The 10,948-nt window shown below is 48.8% G+C and overlaps 1 pseudogene across 1 annotated transcript; it reads right to left on the minus strand.

The window, feature by feature from the left end:
- Positions 1 to 9,136: 9,136 nt before the first annotated feature.
- LOC308235276 (10 kDa heat shock protein, mitochondrial-like) lies at positions 9,137 to 10,017 on the minus strand (annotated as a pseudogene). The gene is made up of 2 exons: positions 10,007 to 10,017; positions 9,137 to 9,430 (listed from the first exon to the last, which is right to left on the minus strand). The product of its transcript is annotated as a 10 kDa heat shock protein, mitochondrial-like (transcript).
- Between the last annotated feature and the right edge of the window lie 931 nt (positions 10,018 to 10,948).

The raw sequence follows: 10,948 nt of genomic DNA on the forward strand, positions 1-10,948 counted from the left end.
GCAGGGGCGATGGGCTTTGTTTTAGCAAGAGGGAGCTGGGGTTTAGATTTATTCAAAATACTATCTGAGTGCCTACTATGTGCCAGGTACTCTTCTAAGTATTTGGGACAAAACAAGAGAACAAGCAAGCAGTCAACATCCGTAACCTGTGCCGCTGGTGCATGAGTAGTTAGGGGACATAGACATGAACGAAGAAATTGATACACAGTGTCAGGTTGTGAGACGTGGCATGAAAGAAAGGAAGCTGGTGAAGGTCCTAGAGAAGGGGCCATGGTCTGCTGTGAGGATGGGCTCCGTGAAGAACTCTCTGGGGAGATGACATGTGAGCCGAGACTTCAAAAGAACGGAGAGAAGGCTAGAACTGCCAGACGCAGCAAATAAAAACACGGGACACCTCATTAAATGTGCCTTTCAGATAAACAACCAACACACGCACTTATGGGGACATCCTTATACTAAAAGCCATTCAGTACGTCGCCACGCAAACTAACTCAGGGTCCTGTGAACCATCCAGAAGGATGTAAACATATCCACACAACACATGAGCCGGCCATTCCACTCCCAGACAACTGCCCCAAAGAAAACAAAACTTGTGTCCATGCAAAGACGTCTACATGAACGTTCACAGAAGCTTTATTCTTAAGGAGCTGGCAGCTGGCAACAGTTCAAATGCCCACCAGTAAATGAACGGGTAAACAAGCTGTGGTGCAGCCACAGTGGAATACAGCAACGGGAAAAAACAAACGATTGACACCCGCAGCAACGTATAGTCACCTAAAAAGAACGGAACAAAGTGTAAGAACCCAGGCAAGGAGATACATGTGAGGTGCTTCCCTGGCCGTAAAACTCGGAAAACCCAAATTAAACCATAGTGGGCCGGTAGTTTCCCATGCAGGAGGGGCGGGACGCACATGGGGAGTCTGTACAGGGGCAAAAAAGGAACATTTGAGGACAGTAGATGAGTTCACTACCTTGATTGTGGTGAAGGTTTCGTGGATATATTTGCCTCCACAAAAAATACATGTGCATATACTAGTGTGTGTTTGACTACTTGGGAGATCGCATATAAATGGGATCCGACAGAATTCATCGTTTTCTGACTGGTTCACTTAGCGCAATTCCTCAGGATTCATCCATGTTTTAGCACATGTCAGACTCTCCTTCCTTTTTAAGGTTGAGTAATATTCCACTGTATGGATGAACCACACATACAATGTTATCAACTCATCCACTGATGGGCACGAGTTGCTTTTGGCTGTTGTGAATCCTGCTGCTATGGACGTGGGTGTACCAACGTCTGCTGTGGACGTGGGTGTACCAACATCTGCTATGGACGTGGGTGTACCAGTGTCTGCTGTGGACGTGGTGTACCAACGTCTGCTGTGGACGTGGTGTACCAACGTCTGCTGTGGACGTGGGGGTACCAACGTCTGCTGTGGACGTGGGTGTACCAACATCTGCTATGGACGTGGGTGTACCAACGTCTGCTGTGGACGTGGGTGTACCAACGTCTCTTTGAGTCCCTGTTTGTCATTCCTTTGGGTCTATACCCAGAAGTGGAATTTCTGGATCAGATGGTAATTTCATGTTTATGAGGAACCTCCATATTGCTTCTTCCTCAACTCTAAACCTGGTTGCCCGGGCACTCAACAAACTCCAGACCAACACCCACTCTCCCTCCCTTCACCCCAACCCAGAGCAGCCTCTGCCGTGTTTCTATCACCATCAACCTGAATGGGATATCCGGGTCCCTTCCTCTCCCTCACCCAGGGGGCAGCTAAATCCTCTTCCTTTTGTCTTGAACTATCACTTCTCCCCCTTTCATCTCATCCTCTTCAGAGCTGACCTTACTCACAGTGTGAACTCTCTCAGATCTAGACATGTCTCCCCATCCCCACTGCCCCCAGTTTAGGCTAAACCACATGCCCCTGGCTCTTGGGTAACTATAGCAGCCAATGGCCTTCCAAACCCTTCCTGGACCTCCAGTTACAATTACCAACCCATTCTCTCTGCTGCCCATCTGCACAGCACGTGTCATATAACGAGCCTTCAAAACATGGGTGTATAAAACACAGGAATATTCACAGAATACTTAAGTTAGGCTGATGATTACAATAATTTCTGAGAGGCATTTTTTGAAGAATTTTTAAATTAAAAAATATATGCAATCTTTGAAAAACTTCAAACTATACGGAAACCTAGAAAGCAAAATAGTGAAAATCTTCCCCAATGCTACAGGGCCTATCACTATTAATGTTTTATTTTCCTTCTAGAAGTTTTTGTACATTCAAAGGTGCACACGTGTACACACATACACACAGTTTTATTTTCGTAGGAATGAATTCATATTCTAAACATTGTTCAGCAACTCACTTTTTTTGTTTGTTGAATCAACAGGCTTGTCCTGGACAATTTTTCATCCCATAGTGCTAACCACTATTAGCATTTCATTTTTCCTGCCAGAAAAATTCTTTTTGTGTACAAAAACTAAGTAAATATAGATAAACATACACATACATCTACTTTTTAATAGGATCAAGTTCAGACTTGTGGTTCACCAACCTGATTTTTTTCTCTTTTTGACACAACAGTTCATCCTAGGAAACTTTCTACCTCCAAACGCACAACTCTGCACCCAACTTTCGGACAGCCACTTACGATCCCACAGTAAGGATACAACATCATTTGTTCTTCCCATCCTCTATCGATGGAAAGACAGAATAGCTTCAATATTTTGGCACTTCTCAAAGTGTGCGCTTCTGTGAGTGCTTCTGTAGGATTGACGGAAATATGTTTTCTGTGTCACCGGTTATGCATATTCAAAATGGTGTTAAATCCCACAAAATCACCCTCCAAGAGGTCATGCCCTGAAAACCCTTGCTCGCCGCCGTGTTGGATCCTGGGATCCACCTGTGGATGCTGCGCTCATCAGCCCTGGCCTCCACCAATATTTTAATTTCCTGATTAGTCTTAAAGTTGATTCTGGCATCCTGTTCCTTTGATTCCCCTTTGATTCCCATTCGATAATCACCCAAGAAGTTGATCCTCCTTCCCTCACTTTCCTGGCCCTTTTCCTCTCCTGTTATTTATCTATTTATCATTGTTCTCCTATGTCTTATCTTTTTGTTGTGGTTGTTAATCCTCAGATGTATATATTTTTAAATATCTTTTATGAATGAGAATGTTTTTTTTCCATTGATTTTGAGAGAGAGTGAGAGGGAGGGCAGGCCGACACTCTATCCACTGAGCCACTCCGGCCGGGGCTCTTGTTCATTTGAACACTTTAGGTGCCCGTCCCTCTTGTGTCTAAATTTCCCGCCAGTCTTCTCTCCCAATTTCCCACGATAGGCGCACCCACCGGTCACGAATCACAAGGTAAACATCAAGACGTAGGAAGGGCCGTGTGACCAAAAGGGCCGTGCTGCGAGTGTCCAAAGAGTGGAAACCGGGCCCCGGGCAGGATCTCCGGAGAGAAATGTGCCAAACAGCCGCGAAGCTGCGGATTCCAGTCTTTCTTTCCATCTGGGACCTGGCGTCTACCGAACAGTGACCGCATTGTGCGTCTTCCCCGAGAGAGCACCCGCGTTGCCTGGCTACGAGGCAATGTATAGCTGTGACTTGGCAGCTGGCCTGGCTCTGTGGCTCCGAGGAACATTCCAGGGTGGGATGCAAGCCGAGGTCCCAGGGACAAACGGGGATGGAAGGCTTAACCCCTGCCTCCTTCTTCTCCAGGATCCCGTGCGGATGATCCAGACCCGGCAACCCGACATCCGAGGGCTTTGGTTTCTTCCTTCCTGGCAAAAGGGCGCTTCCCAGCATCCAACATGGCGGCGAGCAAGGCTGAATCCGGGAGACGCAGAACCCCTCCGGCACTTCCTGTGTCCCACTTCCGGCTTCCGGGACAGAACCCATCCGGCACTTCCGGTTCCCCACTTCCGGCCTTGGGAATTCAACATCCGAAACCAACCCAGCATCCGGAAGAGGGTCTTTGCTCTTCAGACACAGCCTGGCTCAGACCCTCGCGGGGGTTGTGGCTTTGGGATGCTGGTTGCTTGTCATAAACCGAGGACTTTGACCTTGGGTGGGGTCGTGTGGGACAGGGAACTTAGGGAAACTGCCTGGGCAGAGTGGGGAGGTGAAGCAGCCATGTCCTGCCAATCTTCCCTCCTTCACTTCGCTTTAGCACACTTACAGCGAGGCGCCGCTCCGGTACCCCTCACAGCTCCAGCGACACCCTGCCCTGCTGATCTGCTGATTCTGCTCATGTCTTCACTGTGCTTTCCGTACTAGTTAATATTCAAGGGGGGATTTGCCAGCCCACAAGGTCCTGCCTCCCAGCTCCCTATGGCTGACCACTACGCTCTGGCCTCACTGGTCTTCATTTTGTTCTTCTTTTTTTTTAATATATATTTTATTGATTTTTAAAAAAATATATCTTTTATTGACTTTTTACAGAGAGGAAGGGAGGGGGAGTGTTAGAAACGTCGATGAGAGAGAAACACCAATCAGCTGCCTCCTGTACACCTCCTACTGGGGATGTGCCCGCAACCAAGGTACATGCCCTTGACCGGAATCGAACCCAGGACTCTTGAGTCTGCAGGCAGACACTCTATCCATTGAGCCAAACTGGCTAGGGCAGGGGTGGGCAAACTTTTTGACTCGAGGGCCACAATGGGTTCTTAAACTGGACCGGAGGGCTGGAACAAAAGCATGGATGGAGTGTTTGTGTGAACTAATATAAATTCAAAGTAAAGGAGCGGAGGGGAGAGCAAGAGAACCCTCCGCTCTTTCGGCTCCACAGGCCGGATAGAACAGCCAAACGGGCTGGATCCGGCCCGCGGGCCGTAGTTTGCCCACGGCTGGGCTAGGGCTATTTTATTGATTTTTTTACAGAGAGGAAGGGAGAGGGATAGAGAGCTAGAAACATCGATGAGAGAGAAACATCGATCAGCTGCCTCCTGCACACCCCCCACTGGGGACGTGCCCGCAACCAAGGTACATGCCCTTGACCGGAATCGAACCTGGGACTTTTCAGTCCGCAGGCCGCCGCTCTATCCACTGAGCCACACCGGTCAGGGCTTCATTTTGTTCTTTGATGTACCAAGGTTAACTCCCACCTTATATCCTCCGCACCCATCCAAACCATACCTTCAAGATCAAGTTCAGGCTCCGTGAGGCTCACTGTGATGTCCCCTGCAGCCATACTCCACCGTACCCCACCATGACCACCTCCACACACTAGTTAGAACAAACTACTCCGGTTCCTTCAACTTTCCCATCCTTAAACTTTTGCACATGCCCGATCTGAATTCTCATTTCTCCCATTTCCTTTTCAACAAATTCCTCCTCAGCTTTGAGGCCCCATTGCACAGGTTACTTCCTCCGAGAAGGGGTTCTGGAGGCCCCACAAAAGAGATTTGGTGCCCAAGATGCATATTAATGGTTTGCTCTATGTAACACTCCTTGTTTTTTGGGGGGACAATAACCTTATCCCTTTCTTTTGGGGGCTGCTTATCCTTTACCCATATTCCCGCCAAAGGTGGTCTATTGTATTATTCTGTGTGCCCTGGCCACGGGGTTAGTGTGTGGCCCAAGGAAGGCCCGTTAACCTTCTTCTTGGGACAAGGGAAGCAAGACTATGCCTTGCCGGTGGGTAACCTAGGAATAGCACTGTTCTGACCTCGTGGGGAAGTCTTGCATGGCAGCACACAGCCAACACGTAGACTCAAGTGGTAGAGAGACAGCTGTTGGCTGCATCCCATCACCCTGAGCACAGCTACACCCCTTCCCTCTCTGGGATTTGGTTACTGGAGCCAAGACATTCCCCCTCTTCGCCTAAACCAGTCTGAGGTGTCATTTGTAACCCTCTGTGACCAGCTGCACCCCCGCCATTCCGCAGAGGTTGGCCAATCGAAAACTCTCACGTGTGGGGGAAGCTTAATGTGAACTAAATTGCGCTTCGTAGCCTTATCACCAGGAGACTACCCAGGGGGAACCAGTGCCACAGTGATGCTCCCTCATTCATGCCAATCAATCTTTAAAATAATTTTTTTTTAAATTAATGATAGAGGGATTTGTTCCATTTATTTATGAATTCATTGGTTGACTCTTGTACGTGCCCTGGCCAGCGATTGAACTCACAACCTTGGCGTCTTGGGATGATGCTATAACCAACTGAGCTACCTGGCCGGACCAAATCCATCTGAATGTTTGAATTGCTGCTCTGGGAGGGAACTACCTATTTAGGGACGTGTCTGCTCTCCGATGCCCTGCTGGATGAGAGTTCTGTTTAAAATGAACAGAATCCCAGAGACACACACAACATATGGCAGTTGAGGATAGAATCTGGATTGATTCTGCCTGGACCTCAATTCTGGCTCCGTACATTACTCGCTCTGTGCCTGTAAACAAGTTACCCAACTTCTCTGTACCTCAGTTTCTTCTTCTGTAAAGCAGAGGTGACGATGAAAACAAAAATTTGACCTAATGGGATTGTCAAGAGGATAAAGTAAGGCAGTCTATGCGACACTCACAAAACCATGCCTCACGTTTAGTCAGCCCCAAGTCAGCGCAAACGTTGACCAGCCCCCACATGCTGGATGTCGAATAAGAGGAACTGGGCAGAAATATTTGCTACTCCATGAGAAACACGTGAGTAAAGAGAGAAAACACGAATGTGGATGCGAATTAAGCTGACCTGAGTATATTAGTATCTGAACACAGCTTCTCTCCTTGGTTTTCTTACAACAGCTACCGTGTCTCCAACCGCACATGTTGTCTTTACCCGGAAAGCATGCACCACATCTCTTCTGAGGTGACCCCATCTCTCACGTTCATTTCATGGTGCAGGCGGGGCTAATCCTCCCCCCCACCCCCCGCCCCCGGGTGACTCTGGGAGTGGGCAGAGGACCCAGGTCTGGCCAAGGAGAGCCATATATCCTCCTGGCCCCATGACTGTTTCAAGGATGGGCCTGAAACAACCCAAGCAAGGCCACCAGGGCGTGAATACCAGGAGGTGAGGGTTACTGGGAGTCATCTTGGAGGCTGGTTACTACGGTGTGGACAGTGAGAAAGGAAGGAAGGCAGGGGAGAGCGTCGTCCTGGGGGTCTGGTGATACCAATCCCCATTGCATCCTGGTTCTAGTAAGAAGGAAGGGATGGGCCCTGGCCAGGTAGCTCAGTTGGTTAGAGCATTGTCCTGATATGTCAAGGTTGAGGGTTCAATTCCTGGTCAGGGCACATACAAGAATCAACCAATGAATGCATGAATAAATGGGACAACAAATCTCTCTCTCTCTCCCCCTCCCTCCCTCTTCTTCTCTCTCTAAAATTAATAAATAAATAAAAAGAAGAAGAAGGAGGGGATGATACACTATCAAGTACTTCTAAGTGCTGAAACCCAACCATTGGCTTTGTCCGTGTGGGGTTATTGGCGATGCAGGAGAGGGGAAGAATGCTAGAATGATGCTCTTGAACAGAGAGGAGAACGGGATCCCAGGGGAGAGGGTGGCCTTGGAGAGGAGCATGGCAGCTCCTACGTGGCAACAGGAGGAGGAGGAGGCCTCCCGGGGTCCTGATGCCGGTGTGAAGGGAGTGTGGGGAGAAGGCGACTGTTCCCTTCGGATTCCAATAGGTGAACAAGTGAAGACGGTCTGGCATCAAGTGGAACCCCCGAGTCGCCACACCTTGAACACTGGGCTTCAGCCAGCGCCCCTCTTCGGGGCTGAGGCAACACAGTGTTGTGGTGTAAGAACCAGGACTAGCGTTCCCAGACCAGCGGGGTTCACATCTGGGCTGTGCTGTGTATCCACCAGAGGGTTATCGTGAGAACCCGCTGTGAGAATGCTTAGCTCACCTACTGATCTTCTTTTAATATAGTGTTTTTTAAATGTATTGTATTGATTTTTTTTACAGAGAGGAAGGGAGAGGGATAGTTAGAAACATCGATGAGAGAGAGACATCCATCAGCCGCCTCCTGCACACTCCCCACTGGGGATGTGCCCGCAACCACGGTACATGCCCTTGACCAGAATCGAACCTGGGACCCTTCAGTCTGCAGGCCGACGCTCTATCCACTGAGCCAAACTGGTTAGAGCGATCTTACTGATTTTTTACAGAGAGGAAGGAAGAGGGGTAGAGAGTTAGAAACATCGATGAGAGAGAGACATCGATCAGCTGCCTCCTGCATACTCCCCACTGGGGATGTGCCCGCAACCACAGTACATGCCCTTGACCGGAATCGAACCTGGGACCCTTCAGTCTGCAGGCCAATGCTCCAGTGGTTCTCAACCTTTCTAATGCCACGATCCTTTAATACAGTTCCTCATGTTGTGGGGACCCCCAACCATAAAATTATTTTCGTTGCTACTTCATAACTGTCATTTTGCTACTGTTAATGAATCGTAATGTAAATATCTGTGTTTTCCGATGATCTTAGACATTACAGCTGCGGTTCGCCTAAGACCATCGTAAAACACAGATATTTACATTACGATTCATTAACAGTAGCAAAATTACAATTAAGTAGCAACGAAAATAATTTTATGGTTGGGGGGTCACCACAACATGAGGAACTGTATTAAAGGGTCGTGGCATTAGGAAGGTTGAGAACCACTGCTCTATCCACTGAGCCAAACTGGCTAGGGCTCACCTGTTTATTTTTGATGAATGGTCCTTACTGCGAGAATGAGACAGTATTCAGTGACATTCAGGAAGAAGGGTATCAGGAATGTGTAGGGCTTCCAAAAACGTATGTCCCTCACTTATTGTATATTATTATTATGCTATAAACAACATATATAATTAAATATGTAACATTATATACTAACATATAAGTAAATGGTTTTTTGAACCATTTTCTAGGCATTTATATATTTTTATTCCACAATGTTCATATCCGTACAGTGAAACTAAATTTTATTGACTGGATGTCACTAGTTTACTACAAAAGAGAAGAGGAAATTATTTACATGACGAAACATTTTAGAACTTCAGTGGAATGGGCGGCTTCACGTGGTGCCATTTTCTTTTTTAAACTTCATTTTATCTCTCCCCTCACCATGGATCCCCCGTACGCCCTCTTCCACCCCCACCCCCACTCCCACCCCCGCGATGCCATTTTCCGCAGTGACTTACTTCAGTCTGCATACTTTCCAGAAAGGTCACCATCACTACACAAGAAAGAATCCTTGTCGTCCAGAACTACGTTTGGTGCCTTGACGTTCTGGGAGAAGAACTTTATCTCCAACTTTCACGCTAACTGGAAAGCTCTCCGCCCTTCCCTGTGGAGCCGGATCCAACAGCTACATCCTACCGTGTTTTCCCTTGAGACTTTTCTGGAAGCACAATGCCCCCTTTGGCTACAGTTTCCGAAGCACGCCTTTCAGCGAACACTCAGTCAAAGTGGGGAAGAAACGCTCTAAAAGCCTGTCTTGCCACATGCAGGCCACCACAGCTCATAACTCAGCTCTCGAACCCTGGCTGCAAGGAGAGATTTTGCAGTCCTGCCCGCTGGACACGTGGCCTTCTAGATGCGCTAATCTCTCTTTTTTAAAAAAATTTAGCCGAAGCCGGTTTGGCTCAGTGGATAGAGCGTCAGCCTGCGGACTGAGGGGTCCCAGGTTCGATTCCGGTCAAGGGCATGTACCTTGGTTGCGGGCACATCCCCAGTGGGAGGTGTGCAGGAGGCAGCTGATCAATGTTTCTCTCTCATCGATGTTTCTGGCTTTCTGTCCCTCTCCCTTCCTCTCTGTAAAATATCAATAAAATATATTAAAAAAATTTATTTTTATTGTTGAGGCTATCACAGATGGCCCCCATTCCACCCCCTGTTTGTCCCCCCCCTCTGACCAGCTCCCATCCCACCCATGCCTTCATCGAACTATTGTCCGTGTCTATGAGCTATGCATCACACACACACGAATCTTATACACAGTTATAGGTAAAGAATGTTCTACATAATAACAAATGCTAACTCTGTACAGTAATCTTGCTGTAGAAGCCACACCTGGCCGCCATGTCGGTTGGCCTTGTGAGTTAACGTTTGGCAGGGGTACACCAGCAGAGAAACGACCAACAGCGAACTGAGTATTGACTGCATATCGAAGAGGGAGCTACAGCCCTCGATTATCTTTTTGTCTTTCACCGAAAGCCTTTCTCCTCCAGAAACGCCCTGGAACACAGAAGACCCTGCCTGATCGCCAGAGTGTTCCCCCTCTTGGACGAGTTAACCTTCCTGGGCCAGAAGCAAATCCTGGCATGTTCACTCCCTCCTAATTGTCTGCTTGGGGGGGATCCCGAGGATTTAAAAAAAAGAAAAACTCTTTTTTTTTTTTTTTTTTTTGTACGTCCCAGGACAATGCGCCTCCCTGAGATCAGGGGGGCAGGCCGGCCGCATGCTATTCATTTGCAAAGTGGCTGAAGGGCCACAGGGAAAGGGGAGCCAGAGGGCCCCTCGCTGGGAAATTGCTTCCCCTAAACAAGCCCCCTTTCTTCCGCCCTCGGGAGGGCAGGCACGCTTGCCTCCGGGGTTACCAGCCACCTCATTTGAAGGCCAGCGCTCTAATGACCTCCAGGTCTCAGATGGATTTGGGAGCCTCCAGCCCTCTGGCCCACGCCGTCTCTCCTGGGACGCGCCCAGGCAGCCACCCCAGACTGAGGGACGCCAGGAGCCTCCTGGCCTTAATCCCTCCAGCTGGGGCGAGAGGCCCTCGCAAGGGCTTGGAAGGAAGCCGGCCTGTTCCCCTGACCCCTCCATCCTCGCTCGGTCTCCCACCTCGGTGGAGCATGTGTGTGTGTGTGTGTGTGTGTGTGTGTGTGTGTGTGTGTGTGTGGAGGGGAATTGCCTGAGCTCCCTGCACAACATGCAAAAGTGACTTCTGCACCAGTGAGGTAGGGAACACGACCTGGCTAGGGAAGGCAAAGCAAGGATTCCTGTGTCCCCATCCAA

Source organism: Plecotus auritus (genome assembly GCF_963455305.1).
Source record: "Plecotus auritus genome assembly, chromosome: 10".
Classification (NCBI taxonomy): Eukaryota; Metazoa; Chordata; class Mammalia; order Chiroptera; family Vespertilionidae; genus Plecotus; species Plecotus auritus.